This window comes from Bombus pascuorum, chromosome 14 (genome assembly GCF_905332965.1).
Source record: "Bombus pascuorum chromosome 14, iyBomPasc1.1, whole genome shotgun sequence".
Lineage (NCBI taxonomy): Eukaryota > Metazoa > Arthropoda > Insecta > Hymenoptera > Apidae > Bombus > Bombus pascuorum.
The window spans coordinates 9,149,165-9,167,027 of NC_083501.1; the positions used below are offsets into that span (position 1 = coordinate 9,149,165).

A 17,863-nucleotide genomic window follows, 5' to 3' on the forward strand; every position below is an offset into this window, starting at 1 on the left:
GCCGATACGATCATCCGATCTTGATCAACGGAATGCTTATATAAGTCTTAGAAATCAGGATGGTTTCATCATTTTTATAAATTCGTTCAATTTTTAATCTAAAGCAATCCTGCCCTTCTTAAAATGGCTTATGTACCATTTCAAAACTAAAACAAATTGACGTTTTATCATTTTCTCTATGCAATCTCTGTTTTTCTTCGTCCAATCCAACTTTATAACAGTCTTTATGATATAGCTGTACTTCAAGGGTAAAAGGAGTTAACATTTAAATATATTTTAAAAATGACAAACTATTAGACAAGATATTTTAACTAAGGAGAGCAGAGTACAGCTGTCTATCGATATAATATAAGATTTTACCGTATATTCTCTAACGATTTGTTTTCATATATCGATTTAGTCCAACAGAAATATCTTTTCCATGTTCTAGTAATTAATTGAAAAAGTAGACATGTACGAAGTAATAGCTTCAATAAATTAGCAAATGCCTACGTCTTGATATATGAGCTTCTCAGAAACCAAATTGATGAACTCCACTTTTTATAAATTTTTAATTTCGTTATCCGTGTGCATGACTGTACTTCTTAAAAGATAAATGGCTTAGTACCGTACAGTTACTTACGATAAAGAAGTGGAATAAATTATCGTAAATTTCAAGCTACATTTTAATAAATAATATCTGCAAAATTATTACTTACGTATTCTTTTAATTTATACAGTTGATCAGTGGTTTCTGAACAGTTCATACATGTTAATACTAAAATTACCTAACTACGTGACATATTAAATACAATATACTGCACATAAATAATTATAATTGAAGTATAATGAAAATAAATGGGTATAATTATGTTTCCATCTCAATAAAAGTCAACATTAATTTCACCAAATGCACGTTTATAGCGTGTTTTAAGTAATCGCAAAAACGAGAAATTTGAAATCCATTATTACTAATGTTAAGCAGAAACCAATTTGTTTATGAATACACATAGTTATCAGAAAATATTCCGTTCTTATGACCAATGTTCAATGAAGTTGGTGGTTATATTCTTCACAATCGGAACATTGAGCGTCTTTTCTTAATCCAACTAGTGTTTTAATTAGAGTCTGTACGTGATTTACACTTTTGTAAATGTACACGTGTAAAAAATCAAGAGATAAATGTTCTTATGCTCTTAAAATTGATAAAAGTGTAGTATCGAAACTCTGATTTTGAGCCTTATTTCCGCATTTATTCGTTCTCGAATAAAGAAAGCAAACGAACATAACATTTATCGCTTTACAGCCCCTTTCTCAACATTAATGTGTACCATAAAATGCAATCCGTATCGAAAGCTATATTCCAATTAATGAACACAATCCATTTAATAAGCATAATTCAAAGAGCATTAAGTCAAAAATAATTACTCCTGAATCATAATTCGTTCTTTCAGTAATATTATCGTATCAATTGCCCTCCATATATCCATGTAGTTTAATAAAGTTGTAGGAAAAGCCAAAATAAAATGCCTCGAGATCATTTTTCGCCGGCGCTATACCATATTTTTAGGAGGCGAAATTTCCCTAAGCTTATACGGCTACGTTGTTTACCCTGCGTGTTTTATTAACGTAATCAATATCAAGAACGGCAGAAAGTAGGAATCTCGGAGAGTTTAGAGGCGTTTCTTGGGAGATCGCGGCACCGTACGGTTAAGCAGACGACCAGAGGAAGAGAGAGAAGGCTTTTGCACGACAAGAGTTTGCACGAAATAACCTCGCCGACTTCGGAGAGAATGCGAAAGAACCGAAGTGAAGTCGACGAATTCTCTTGTTCTCCCCTTATCATCCAAAGAAGAAGAAAGTCACGTGAAAGAAGACGTACCCCTTCCGACGAGATTGAAACGGCTAGATCGAGAATGACAGCAAGGGAACTTCCTTTCTTATAACCTCGAATGTCAGACAGGTCATTCCGTGTCGACTCTGCTTCCGGATATATTTCCCTGAATATAGTTTTCTTTAGCTTTCGCGATGTTTCAAAAGAGTTTCATAACGTTCAGAATACGAGGAAATTTTTAGTTCCTGAATTTCAAGGGGAGAAAATTGTTTCTGTTACTCGTGTGTTGACTTTGATAATTCGTTTATAGATATATGGTATCTGAACTTTTTTTTCCAGCATACCACGAAATTATATATTTCTCCCTTCGATCGGCATTTTAATTTAATGCGATCAAATTTTTCCATTGTTATTAACTACTCTTTAAAAATTGAAATTCGCGTTGGAATTTCCTATATTTCAATTCGATAAGACTCAGTTAGAAAATCAGTATCACAAAAGAATTTTAACAATACGCGATGATATAAATTCCCATTAATCCAAATCAAAACACGTCAGATGAATAAAAAGAGATCACTGTGTTCTTTCACGACGTTAGCAGATATTGGAACCGCGAACTATTTAATGCCAATATCGAGCATAAATCAACGGATTACAGCGCGTTTCGGTAAAAAGGATTTGCCCGTTCGGAAATAACGGGTGTTGCGACCATTTTACACGCGGATTATACTTTATGAACACAATCCCATAGAACAAGTGTGTTACACGCATTGTTTCGCTGTACGTCATTTCGAGCAATTAAATGTTCGCGTAACACTGGTACCAATCCTTGTCAATCACGATTAACGAGCATGTGCTTTTTACACCCATCGCTCGTTACGTGGTCCGATTTTTCTCTTTTACGATTGTTATACGCACTTTCTTTTCTCCACCCTTATCGGTAGAGCATGAATTCGAATGATTTTCTGGGACGCTTGTTTTTACGAGCAAAGAAGGAAAACAGGCGTAGCTCCGCCGATAAAAACAGTACTTGTTGTCATCGCCGCTGAAAACGCCGGGGAAATTTAGGTAAACGTCCTGGTCGCTTTTATGTCCTGCTTTTATTAATAATAATGTTCACGAAATTTATGGGGGTACCTGCTGCGCTGGACGATTACGTCGACGATGCGTCGAGTACGAACGCTCGAGATTCATAGGGTGTTTCCATTTGAATCTATAAATGGAATGCGCCACGGTAAAAGAGATTCACACAGACACGCGCTCGTTCCTCCAGTCTCGTGATGAAAAATCAATAGACGGGATGCGCGGTTTGTAACTTGCGACTAAATAGAATTCGTGTCCCTTTTTGTTGTACGTGAGAATAGAACAGGTTTTTTTGTATTGAGACTTTGATAAAAATAAAAAAGCGGATGGTATATACATTTCTGATACAATTGATGCAATTGATCGTAAAAATATTTGACTGGCACAATGTTTTAGACGCAGTTTATGAAGCAGGTTTGTAATATAAAATATTTAAAATTTGTTGGAATGGAATCGAAAAAGAAAAAGCGACGAGGAATATGCCAATGATAAAGCATAAAGGTAAGGAATTAAGTTTTGGTACTAAAAATTAGCGTCGGGAAGCGATGTCAAATATAGGATAACGTCATACTTTATTTTCAAACTTTCACGCTATATTTGGAACGTAAAACAATAAATATCTATCAGAAATAAATATCTTTTATATCGGTTTTCCTGCTGTTTTACGATTTTAAATAAAATATGTAAAATATTTAACGTAATCTAATAAGTACCTTTATGACCGACTATATATAAGATACTATAAGTTATTAGGGTAGGTTTGGAATCAACCTGTTGCAACATACCAGGTGCTTTCCCAAGTCAGTCTGAACTATTGCATAGAAAGTGTCTTTCATTATAAAACTTGACGTAAAATATATTCAAATGATACCTTATTAAATCTATCGTTCGAAACAAAGTTTAAAAATGATACTTATGATATTCATCTCGCGAAATACAATTTCTCCGAATGCGATATTTGTTACAAAAGATATCTGAACGCAGGAAGGATAAATGTATCCGAACAATTACGCGATTATCCAAACGAATCCAACAGGTACGATTTTACGAAGAATATCGTATAAAAGAATCAACAAGATTTATAATTCAACACGTTACAGGATGCAGTGTATTTTAATCCTTCGTTTCAACATATTTTCTCCGGATACAAACGAACATATAGAATCGTTGAATTATCACTATTTCACTGGTTCTGCCACGAAACGCATCGCGAACTCGTTGGTAGAAAACGAAGAATCCCTCTGGAAACATTTTCCCTCGTTCACTACGGATCGTACTACCGGCAATTGAATAGCGTACGATCTGCAAACCGGCGAAAAAAGAAAGTCGAATAAATTATTTTTCCGGTAGAGCCTGAGCGGACACGATGATGCCGCTGAAAATTAGCGAAGTACGCAAAAGCCGGGTGGAAGATTTAAAATTCAAATCGGTGGCCGTAAAACGCGCAGGGTGGCCCTGTTTCCCCGTGGTTCCTCTTTCGAGATTTTATGGTGCAAGTAATGCGAGAAACGCGGCGTACGAGTGCACGCGTTTGAAGTCTGCTGACGATATTTCTCTCTCCTTTTCTCCCTTTCACGTTCTCTTTATGTGTCACCAAACACGGAGAATTCCCGATAGAAATCGGCGTACCGTGTGACAAGGTGCGTACGCGTCCGTCGTTATAATTCGGCCGACGCGCGTTAACTCGCCGAGCAATCGATCGAAACGTGATGCAACTCAACGAGTCCCGTCTGAACTTCGATTCTCGTTTCGACAACTTGCACGTGAAACTTTCAGCGAGAGGAAGATCTTGAGAAACTCGTGTTATCTGTCGAAAAGAAGCAGATCGGAAAAAGGAGCAGAATTCCGTTTCTGATCAGAAAAATGTCAAAGTTGCTTCTTTTGAATAAATTGTAAATCGAAAGTAGAAGAAAAAAAGGAAAAATTCCGATTAATAGTTATTTCACTGTAATTTGATCGATTTTTGTTTTAATCGATCATACCTATGAAGAGAAGGATCGATACTTCAGGCTCGCTTTTGAAATGAAATAAAAGAGGAGATAAAAGTTTGAAGATTTCAGTTTAAAGCGAATATTCCTATCATTCCTTAAGATAAATAAACGAAAATTGCCAACTTCCTATCGAAATAAATAATCAATCAATTTTATTTGTTTATATAAATGAAGAGTATGGAGAAAGAACACGACAAGTGAAACATTTTATATGGAACAGCAGTTTTAAAATTCAGTATGTTATCAATCAGTGCCATGACAAAATTATCTTCCTATTTGGTTTTGAAGCGAAACATGTGTCTTTTCGTCATTTGTAATAATGTTAAAATATTAAATAAGATTCTAAAAAATATCCAACAAGACTACCAAATAACAATTCTAACGATTTTTCTGAATAACTGGATACCTACTTCCTATACTTTCCACTCTATCGAGTAAAAACTATCATGAAAGGAAGATTTCAACAGCTCGAAGGACACAAAGAGACGTTAACATCTTATCTCTTGTGACAAACATCGGCCAACCTCCGAATTTCGTAACGCGCTGCCCATAAAAATCGCTGTTATCTCTGTCTATCAGACCTTGAACGCAGCTCGAACCATGTCTTCGACCACGAAGAAAGGCAGAAAAATTGAGCAGACCGGTTCGATCTTGGGCTGAATGAAAGGTAGCTCGTAACCGCAGATCACGCAAATTTCGCGTAAACCGCAATTCACCCGTGTTTTAACTTTTCTTGACTTAACAAATAGGTTTCACGCGACTTGGGACACTCGAGCGTCTGTCTTTTACGGTCGCCACCAGCTCTTTATCCGGTCGAAAAGCCGCGTCACGGTACGTCTCCGCTAAATAACAGTCGCTTGCCTTCTTACGCGGTCGAGTAAAAAGCGACGCAGAGTCCTGTTAATTAAGATGCCTCGTCTCACACGTGCACGTCTGACTTCTAATTAATTACAGAACATACGTATAACACTGGAAAATGTCGTAGTTTATGCCGTTCTTGTAATTAATTACCAACCTACCACCTGGCCAGGCTCGCAGTCTAACTGCTTCCATAAAAATGATATAACTCAGTTTACGACTAATCTTTCTTTGGTCGTCTGCGTATTTACTATTGTTTTTTTCCGACTTTAATCTCGTTATCCCTAATCTTAGTGGCTTTTAAATTAGCTTGGTGAATTTTAAATTTATCTTGCTCAGTGTTTTAGAGTACCATTCTTGCTTTATTTAGGTTATTTCCTTTTTCCGTGTGATAATGTAACTATATCAATTCATCAACAGTTAATGATGCAATATTACGTTTTCTCGTGGCTAGAGTATGCTTAAATATTACAATTATATCAGTGATTGTAAAGAAACATTTCTACTAAATTACTTTGAAATCTAATAAACCGATAAACGAATACCTTTATTTCGGAATAAATGAACATATTATATATATAAACATTTTGTACAACTACTTGTAAAAGTAAAATAAAAATGTATTAAACTAACGGTACGGAGTCCGACCAAATTCTTCGACAATTAGGACTCCATTAGATACTTCACAATATAGGTATTCAAATGTTCTTACCATCCAAATATTTCGCGAAGTAACTGTACGTATTTCCTACCATTTTTGAAAACGACGAACAGTTTGAACCAGACGTACAAACCAGAGAGATCAAATTTGGTTGACGAGCGTTTACGAGCGCGTTGACACGTGTCCTTCCGTATGACACGCGACAGATGTCGACTAGTCTCGTCACGTGGGACACGGAAAAGAAGACAAAAAGGAAAACAAGATTCTGTTTCTTCGATCGGGGATTGTCCCCATCTCGACGTGCCACGTCCTGGTGAAAGTATGGCTGACAAGCGCGCTGACAATCGATGTCACCGAAGAGCCTCGAATTTGCACCAAGTAGATCTACTCCGATGATCTGACGGGCACCCTTCTCCAACACCGGCGAATTTATGCCGGCTGATCTTCCATCCTATGCTCTTTATCGCGTCTAAAATGCAGCATCGAGAGGTCGAGACAGAAAGGCCGCCGGAAGGAAGAGTTTTTCGAACGGAGGGACCGACCCAAGTATGGGGGAAAAAATCGAGGCTCCTGGATCGTCGCAGGAAACTCGAGATACATTTACATACGTGGCAAACAACGAGGGGAAAATTCACAAAGATTTCAAAGAACCATTTTTTCCTTCGTTCTTCGTGAAAACTTTCAACAACTTTTCGATACGTCGCGCATGAAACCGAAGTACTTTCAGCAAAGCAGTTTTCATTAATAGAAGAACTACACGCGCGTAAACATTTGATGATTATATGAGAAAAATATGATAAATTAATCGAAGATCGTAAGAAGTAAACGCGATAAATCCATTCTGTTTCAGATTCGATTCAATTCGAAAGAACAAGTAATTTAAAAACGAGTGATAAAGTCGAGAAATTCTTTAAGAGTGACTCTTTAAATGTTCAGGACGACAAAAGCACGTATGGAATATTCAGATTACATAAAAATGAAAAGATAGCTTTAATAAGGAATTGGTTGACTATATACTTAATTTTAAAATTGCTCTTCTATAAAAAAAAAAAAAAAAAAAAAAAAAAAACAGGGACTACGTATATATGTATAACATATATTTTTCACCTGCGTTCTTCATGTTTATACACCCTTCGTATCGAAAGGATTAACGGTTGGAAGTTATATTTTAACACAATGTTGCGTCACCTTTTTTAATTCGTAGCCAGTTGTATCGAAATCTCAAGCGGAACACCGTTCTACTTTCGACGAGGCAATTTTCTTGAACCGTTTATGCGCCATCGCGCGTAATGTCCGCCGCTTGTTTGCCGTCTAATGGTTCCGTCCTGCTGAGATGGCGCAGTTAATTCAACGCTTGATTTTCATACAAATATAAGAGCATCGCCGGCCATCCTAAAGTCGTTTCTGCTCGAACCAAATATCCGTTCCGGTTAATGTTAACGTACGGTTAATGTTTTCAAATTGTTTCGAAAGAACCGAGAGAAACGTTGAGCTTCCCTAAACGAAACGATGGTTGAAAAATGACCTGAAACTACATGAAAACGTAGTTCACTGTCAATAATATCCAATCTACTTTCTTCACTCAGTCGACAGGATTAACACAATTGCTTTGTACTCGATCAAACACAAAAAGCGACCCTAGACAACGGACGGGATCTCGATCGAGACCCAGATTAAAGAACAGATAAACTACTCGCAGGCAATCGTATCAATGGTTCCGGGCCAATGAAATTCCCCCGAAAGATCTGTAACTCAAATACAACTGGCGATACAAACGCCTTGGTCCCTCGTGTTCCTTGGCGGATCGAATCTACTACGAAAAGTTCCAAGACGCAGCAAACGAACAGCCACTCGTAACTCAGAAGCTCCTCGAACAAACTTCCGACGGTAGGCGAGTTACTTTTTTAAAAAGTCCTGCGCGAGAGTAACAAGCCGATTTATGCAGATTACCGGCCGCGAATTCGAGGCAACGCACAAATTGCCGCCACTGACTGGGCAATACCTTGAGGCTATGAAATATTCACCGGCCCGATTCCTAACGATAGTCGCAACACATCCAACGGCTACAGGTTTATACGATCGCGAACGTCGACTTATACGGGCAAAGTTTTCGCCCAAACGCAGGAATATAGCTCGAAAACGTGCGCCCTGATGCCTCGCCCCGACACGCCTCTTACGTAGGTATTCTTTTACGACGAGATGCCAGCACCTTCTCAGACTGGATTTATGGCTATTCTGTTATAACGTGTCCCTTGTGTTGCATGTATTATCGACGATACGCGTTGAATCGTTTCATACTTATTTGAAATATAGACGAATACGTTTATGCGATTATATATAAGTTATATTTGTAGAAATTTATTACGTTGATCGAAGAGTCATTACTAGAATTTAGATATTTATTAAAATTCATCTATGCTGCTTAAAACAATTTTTCTATATAGAGTCAGCCCTCTAGCGATTCTAGCGTAATTAATGAATCTCGTTGTATTATATAATCAGAACAATATGTCAAGCCAAAATAGTAAAATTAGAAATATTTTTAATCCATCTTTTGATGATAGGCAATACGCATAGACAATATTCCATTAATGCTATTAAAGTAATTCATAATTTCCCAACTCAAGCTTTCTATTTTACACCGTTTCTTATGAAAACTTACTTTTCTCAGTTACGTTACTCTTGAAAAATATCCAAGCATGCATCATACACATTACAGGCGATCAGAATGAAAAAGTTTCGCGAACGTAAGGGCAAAAGACGAGTCTTTGAGTGGATGCCACGTATCGACGTTCTTCCACTAGCGAGAGTTGATTCCCATTCACTACCTAGTCCCTCTGGCACGCGATGCATCCGAAAGTTCGATCGAAGACGTTGATAATGGAAGGAAACGAACTACTTCTTTCGTAGAAATGACGATCTAATAAGTTCTCTTTGGATTTTGGTCGCGGAATCGCGCTATTCCTCGAGGTTTCACTAGCGGGTTATTTTAGACGGCTTATTAGAGAATGATTCCGAGGTTTCGCCGGAACGCGAGTCGGCTGACGCTGATTTATGGCTCTCCGTAGTGGGTGTTGGGTAAGCCGCCTAGCATGAAAGATCTGGGACAAATTTTCCCAGCCTGGCGTGTGAGCTGCGTGTAGAAAATGCGAAATAGATGGACAGCCGGGTTAAGAGAAAGTTTGGTAATTGAATGAACCACAGTGAAACATAGATATAATTCTTAACCAGTGTAGTCGAATAGAGTAACGAGACGCTTTGAAGCTAAATTAGCTTCAGCCTTCTAGCCGTCCTTTCGTCTGATACACGTTACACGCTTTAAGACTCGCGTACACGCGGCAGGATAGTAGAAGGGGGTGAAATCTGCCTGTTATCGACAGACATATTCCGATCGAGGAGGGGAGAAAGTCGGATCGATCGATCGTCGACCTGTCTCCCTATAGTCGGGGAAGAGCACGCTAAAGGACGATTCGTTTCACGCCTTCGAGATGGCCGACTGCACGGTCGCGTTATTTAACCGGTGGCGGCCATGTGAACAAAAACGAGAAGAAAGGAATCGGAGAAAGAAAAAAATTGGAAGAAAAAGAATGACTAAGCGAGATGGAATGTCTCTAGCCGGGCGCCTAGCGCACATCCTCATTTAAATGAAATAAATCTTGTTACGAGTAATTTTCATCCGGCCGTCGAGCGGAGACGGGCAAAGAGGCGAGATGGAAAGGCTTTTTAAGGCCGGTACCCGGCCCGATGCGAGACAAATGGATTTTGTTCCGTCGACAGAACCCCACGAATATGTCGCCGCGTGCTTCTCCGAGCGAAACTTCGCGTCTCGTGGATCGGCCAGGAATTGAGACGTCCATTGTGTGTCCGATGGTTGCATAAAATGTTTCACGGGACCGGAGAGGGATGGGCTACCGTGTTTTCAGAAACTCGAAACAAGATTAGGACCAGCACGGGCCGAATTCTGTCGGGAGCAATTAAGCGGCAAGTTTCGATTCGATTTTGCTATTGTTCCGGGGTTTCGAGGAACGGCAGGCAAATGGGTGGGCTTACAGAGGTGTGGAGTTAGTGTTCCGGAAGGATATCGAAGAATCGTGAGGACACTGGTGAAGATAGTTGCGAATGAGTTGGAAGGTTGTAAACGAATTGGGAGATTGCAGAATAATGAATTAACATCGCAATTAATGAACGTGTTGGAACGAAATGTTTTAAGGTATTTGCTTTGAAATGACTAAAAATGTGTACGTAATCTTTAGAGAGAAATGATGTTGACTTTTATGAAGGTACATATCATCTTTATCCTGTTATCTAAATTACAGTTATCCATGTAAAGTATATTTAAGTATATGTACATATTTTAGATTCGTATATCTAGAGGCAAGTGTCTATGCTAAAGAGAAAACTAGAAATTCCCACAGAACGGAATGCTTCTGTTCGAGCCGCTGAGAAATCACTCTGATCAATTTCATAGATTGAAAAGTATATAAATTGCTGGTATTACAAACTATTTTTAAATTCATCTTGGAAATCACTATTCCTTATGTAATTTTTTTGCGACCAACTTATGACATTGAGTAATTTGTTTACTGGAAATTGAATATTAATCTTCTAGTTATGTAATGTGATTAGGGTAATTAACAAGGGGTGCAGTTCATCAATTTGACTTTTCAGACTTGTATGTAAGTATATACGTAGGTGTATGTATAAGGTAAAAATAAGTCAAATATATACAATTCTATAACATAAAAAGATGTCGTGTATCGAAACGATATTTTTAAATTAATTTGAATAAACATACGAATATTCCAAAATGTCTAATACTTTATCCAATACAATACAATACAACTCCCAACAGAGAGTTATATAATCACATTGTTATGATACGATGTTCAGTGATGAAGAACTATGGGGATCTGTATATGAAATCTCGGAGATTTCAGATATCACAGCTAAAACCAGAAATTTAAGTACGGCGCCAGTTCCGATTTCTTCAGCCACTTAGCAGGCAACAAAGCGCACGGAAATGGTTGACAAACGAGGCCCACGAATAGCCACGAATTCCTAAGCCGTTATGGATTTATCGCGCGTCGTAATCTCAGAGTACTCGAGAAAATTATGACGAGGCATAACGAGCCCGACGTCATGAGTCACCGCGTTTAATGAACGAGACTAAAAAAAATGTCGTCCGAAGGTGAACGTAACGATACGCGACAAAGATACGAATCTGTCCAGCATAATCGACACAGAAAATCTTTTGCACCTTACAAACCTAAAGAAACCTCATCCTGATTAACCAAGTTTTCGGAGTTTAACCAACTTGAAACTATTCTACTATTACCGCTTTTACATTCACATCTTTCATATAATTATTTTTAATTCAAACGAAAATATCTGCTATTTACGTAGTTTCACGTAATTTCTGAAACATTAATTTCTAAAACTTTAATGATAGATAAATAAAATTTAAATTTTTCTAAGCAGACTGACTTGAGTGCGATAGAGGTTTTAGCAACTATCCCTTGACTCGATAAGAATAACAGTCTATAGATAACGTAATGTCATTTCATGCTTGCTGATTAACTCATAAACCAACTTTTTTTAAACGACCCTTTCAGAATCTAATAGCACCAGTTTTCATTATGTACACTTGAAATCAGATTAGGTCTTCAATTAAATGATTCAAAGTCAAGTAACTCGATTTGCATAAATTCGAATTCAAATAGCTTGACTAATCTCCGAACAATCTCGAAGCTCCGTGAAAACCAGAAAACCTATCAAGATCATCTAGAAGAAACAATTAAAACGATCTCGACGATCGATCGGGCGATTCGCGGTGATCGACGTCGGCCGTTTATCAGATAGATCGGATCAGACCGTGTGCAGTTTACCTAGACCGATAAACGGAGCGTTTTCGTTATCGAGGAACGGATATTCCTGTTAGCCCTAATAGGGTTCGATAAAGGAGATAAGTAAGCGGCTTAACGGACTAGCGGTAAAAATGCGAGCACCGATGCACAGACTGGAACGAACCCTGTTCGACGTTACACTTTTTGTTTGCGACCTCGATTCATGGCAACTTTGCCTTCTTTATGCAATAAAGCTTACCGGGAGAAGCTGTGGTCCTCGAAATAGAGATCGCCACGCCCCACGCGCCACTAAACGACATCCACCTTTTTCTATTCCCATTCGCCGAGGGGGTTTCATTCTTTCAGTCCACGAGAAAACTCTCCTTACTATCGCGAGTAAACACCTAACCAGACGTATATACCACGGAATCTATTGAAACGAGCCAGAGAAAGAGAAAGATTTTCAACGCGGTCCAAAGTACCGGCAGGCTCCCTTTGGTTGGCTCCTTTTTAAAAAGGGACTCGGCCAACCCCTCCGTGTCTCGAGTTCCACCCCCGTCTTTCACGCTGACAAAGTGGATCGATCTCGTCAGTGTCTTCGCTTCTCCCCGGGACACGTTGCTCCATCGGAGGCCTACTTTCCACTCGAGTTTTCCAACTTTTCACTCCGTTCTACGCACCTTACTTTCCCTCTATTCCTGCACCACAATTTCTACGTCTCATTGTTTCACCGGAGTTTCAATTTCGTCATCGATTCTCGTCGCAGAATCTGCCCCCCTTATGAGAGCATCCGAGCGAACCAATTGCTGTGTCCCCTCTGTTTTCCCGGCCTCGGGTTTCGATATCAGAAACTACTCGGTTTCGAGGAGTTCCAAGAGACAAGCCTTGGAAACTTTTAATCGCGAGAGAAGTTATCGTTGTCGACCACCGTGGGCTCTGGCTCGCGGCAACTTTTCGGCGTGAAATACACGGGAGCCGCGTTAAGTAACGTATAAATATGATAATTCCGCGGAGGCAACGACTCTCGTAAATCTGACGTTATGCAAATGTTTGAGTTCTCGCCAGCTTCCTTAATTGTCACGAGTTTTTCCGCCAGAATAACGTCGTGCCGCGACGAAGCGACTTTCGAAAGAGAGAAAAGAATAAGATGTCGTTTAGAATCTTGTTCTTTTCTTTCGATCTGTTTTAAATCACATCGTTTCTATTGTTTAATTTCCGTTTTATGGATATGGTATTTTTAAGTTAATTTAAAAACAAATTTATCGAAATAGTGGTTTTTCCCTTTCTCGTTATAAATAAAGTAATGTCTGAAAAGTGTTTCAATATCCGAATATTACATTGGTCAGCCAAGAAACGAATTACGTACACAGTATGTTGGAAATTTTATACATTTTAACATACCAATATATATTTTATATATTTCTGCATATTTATGTATTAGCATTCGCAATTTCGTTAGTTTAGTTGCTACAAAAGCACAATCTGTATTATTTTTTGTTCATTATATACGTAACACAACTTTGACGAAATGATTTCATGACTCATTGGAGAAAGATTCGAGATGGTACGTTGCTCAAAATATTAGATTATTCAAGTTATTTGCATCCGGCTAATAAATACAGTATGAAACGTGTCAAGTCCCGCAGGCAAATTTGTAATATTCATGATATAACGATTAAATGAGCTATATCTCAGAATTATACCAACAACCTGCTATATTCGTAGGAGTGGCAGTACTAATCATGATTTTAATACAGAATTTATTCGCGTGATTCAAATAATTTAGTATTTTAATACATTCCGCAATATTTTATGTTCTCCTGGTACAAAAGCATGGAATAATGTATCACGATATGAAAACAGATTGTCAATTAAAAGAACGTATTACAGTCGGAAATCACTTTAATCTGTTTATGATTTTCCATCAGAGTAGGCTTATACTCGAAAAAGAAATGACCATGTAGTGATTAAATGAGCTATACCTCAGAATTATTCTTACAACCTGCTATACTGATAGCAATGACAATCATAATTTTAATACGAGATTTATTTGCTTGCTTTCAATAATTCACTGTTATAACTGCGCGATAATTTTATACCGCGTGTTAGCATGAAAGTACCGAATGATACCTTCATAATTCAAAAACTGACTTTTCAATTTAAAAAATCCTGATGTAATATGTAATAAGAAAATCATAATTTCTTGTCAGAAACAACTTCGAACAAAAATAACTAACAAGTCCATTTTCAGACAAATATCAATTACACCTTACAGTGAACACGATCACTACGATTACTAGATATAAAATCACCATAGTCTTTTTGTACTATTTAACATTATTAGCGAAATTTCATAAATCACGACGTATAAAAACTAGTTTGTTACGAAAACATGCATGATCCTAGAAATCGACCATTTATCATATTCGACGCAAATTTGTTACAGTAAAACTTGTCACCAATTCATAAATATTATCGTTTCGTAAATTATTGCACAACGAAGACCAAGTACTTAGAATTATTACTTCTCTTCCACGAATCACCACGACAGATTAGAAGAAACCGAACACGGACAAAAACGAACAACAGAAACAAATAGGAACGTAAATACCAGATGCTTAGCTTAAAATCGTTTCAAAGAAATTCTACAGATCATAAGTTATAAAAACAAGCAAAATTCAAGCCAACCGATTATCCTACAAAAAATTGTAGCAACAAATCTCGCGACTAGTTTACACGTACTATCACTTGGTAAATTATTGTGCGAAGAATACTAGATACACAGGATTTCCATGAAACACCACACAACAGATCAGAAAAAAGCAAAACAGAACTGCAAAACAAAGGGGAAACAGAGAGAAACGAAAACTATCCGACACTTGTCTCAAAATCGTTCCACAGCAATTTGTTTTTCGAATTATTGATTGGACTTCACCTTCACGCTAGAAAGTTAACATGTTGTAACGACGGGACTACACGAGTGAAATTAAACGTCAATGATAGGCCAGCACGAAGAAATTGTTCAGTTCACGGTATAATTACAGACGTTGCCGCGCACACTTAATTCTATAACCTAATAGCCGGACACGACGATCTCGGCGAAACTTCCAACACGAGAAAATGCTTCCGTATAATCGATGATACAAATCATCGGAAAGAATCGTCAACCGTTTTGTACACTTATATGATGGAAACGTTTTCGGTAATTTCGCTTTCACGATAAAGGCGCATCATCGTCAAAGGTAAAACGTTTCAAAGCCACTCGATTAATCTGAACATTACGCCGCTTTGAGACGAGCGGAGAAACATTCCAGACGTTCAACGTGTCTCTCTTTATCCGTCTCTACGTTCGAGACGAACTTCAAATCGCCAGACGCTCTCTAAGAACGGTGTCTATCTAATTTTCGACCGATAAACTTCAACGAAAACAGCAGACACCGTGCACTTCAAACGCCCGCCAAATTTGCGTCTGTCTGACGCTTATCTCATCCACTTCCGTTCACCTTGTTGTCTACGGTTAAGGAATTCGTGTAACACGTCAGTGTGAGGAGAGAAAAAAAAAACTGGACATGAAACAATCAACGAAATTTCGATCGGTAATCGCAGTAACTTGGAAGCAGTCGGCTAGTCACGTGCCAGACACGACGGCCACGGTATTCCAACGCACCGGCACGACACCGGACCAGTTTTTTTCTTGCTTGTCGGTGGCAGCTGCCCGAACTGTTAAAGGTCTTCGCATTATTTCCTGTTCAACGCACGAACATCGAGAAAAAAAGAATATTGCGACGCGTTCCGTGTCGTGCATCGATACACGCAAGAAACCCGCAAAGTACCGTGATACGAGACCCTCAAGACACTTCATTTCGTTCATAGAAAAATACGATCGCGGTTTAAAATACAAGGAAAGACGTGTAAATAAAAAATGAAATGCAACGACTCACCGGTGGGTACCGGATGACACGATGCTTTCTGCCACTCGAATTCCCTCGATGAAACGTCAAAACACCAACGTGAGAAATCCACAGAGTCACTGTTTAGACTGGATGACAATCGATCACCACATACGCGATTACGTGTCACTTGTCACAAGTTCGAAATAATCGTATTAATACATCCGACTATTTCGGAAAATAGGCAATAGCGAAATATGACAGTGAATACTTTCGATTAAGGGCAAAAACTATGTTACGAAATGCGTGGTACGAAATCGTATCGTAGATTCAGTTGCCGGGCTGCGTCCGTGCGTACAACCGTTCGGCTCGGAGTCTCGCGCTCAACTGGTCTCCGCTCGTTGGCGCGGATTTCTCATGGGCCAATCGGAGTCGAGACTGCGCGGCGCGCCGCGACTTTGCCTCGTGTGTATCGTACCTTAGGTTTAACCCCCGTCACGGCATTGCTCCTTCCCCCTCCCCCGCCGCGGAAATGCGTGTCGCTGTACTCTCTCACTCCCTCATCCCCGTCGTTCTTGCTTTTTCTTTTTCGCTCCCTTTCTTCGTCACTCTCGCTCTTTTATCGGGAAACTCTGTACAAGGGTAGCGATGGCCATTCAATTTTTCCTCTCGCGGAGTTCCTTGAGTCGAACACTTCGACGAGCGTAATCGTGCAAACGTCCCGATCACTTCCGTGTAAGTTTCCGTAAAACGTTATTCTTGTTAGTCGTTCGACCGTCGACTATGCTTTCCAACTTGGTCGTTACTCCGAGAATCTCGACAAATCATCATGGTGGAAACTTGATACGTTTCGCCATACGACCTGTCACCATTACTACAGTAACAGGATCGTTCGAGCTACTTACAGATAGATTTAAAGGATGACCCGTGGTTGATCTGCATTTTCACGGATGTAAAGTTGTTGCTTCTTAGACGCAGCCTCCGGCGTACATAAACTCTTCGCTGTCGTATGCTAAGATCCGTGTATATTTCTTGCGATTTGCAACACTTCGACACTTTCCACATTTCTTCGCGCCATTTTTACATAACTGACATGTTGACAAATATGTATATATGTAATGCGCTAAAAGAATGCGCAGTAGTTTGCGCGAACGCCGCCAGGGGGCAGTTTAGGTCTGCCCTTACATTTGCTCTAAGTGCAGTTTGTTTTTTATTCTGAATGCAACTTTATTTAAATGTGAATCGTAAGAAAGTGCGTGTAAAAATAAGCTGAAACTAAAGTGCGTGTGAAAAAGAAACTGCAACTAGAATACGTATCAAGGAAAAACTGCAACTATTGCACATCGATACTGTAAGTCGGTTCATCTTTTTTTTTTAGTAAGGATATGTCATATCTATATTATTTTATTTATCATATGCAATCGATAAATGAAAATAGTCTTTGCAACATGCATTCTTTTCGTCGTTTATGGTTATCATATGCAGATAAGAACAAAATTGCGTAATATGAAAATTATGAAACTTAACCTGACTGGAACTTTTATTTGGTACAACGCTGTTTAAAATTGATTTGAATGGTTATCATAAAGTCCTAACCTTTATAAATGCTTATCGGAATGAAAAAATCCAAACAAATGCATGTAATAAACAAGCTTCTCAAGGAAAATATGAAGGTATTTCGCACCACTTTTACAACTGATATGTTACATGAATTCATTACTCTA

General features: G+C 38.7%; 1 protein-coding gene across 1 annotated transcript in view; it reads right to left on the reverse strand.

The window, feature by feature from the left end:
- LOC132914077 (protein slit) overlaps window positions 1-16,979 on the reverse strand; it is a 633,186-nt gene extending 616,207 nt beyond the window's left edge. Inside the window, exon 1 of the mRNA XM_060972883.1 lies at window positions 16,191-16,979. The gene's annotated coding sequence lies outside the window, so the exon portion shown is untranslated. The remainder of the gene's footprint in view (window positions 1-16,190) is intronic.
- Between the last annotated feature and the right edge of the window lie 884 nt (window positions 16,980-17,863).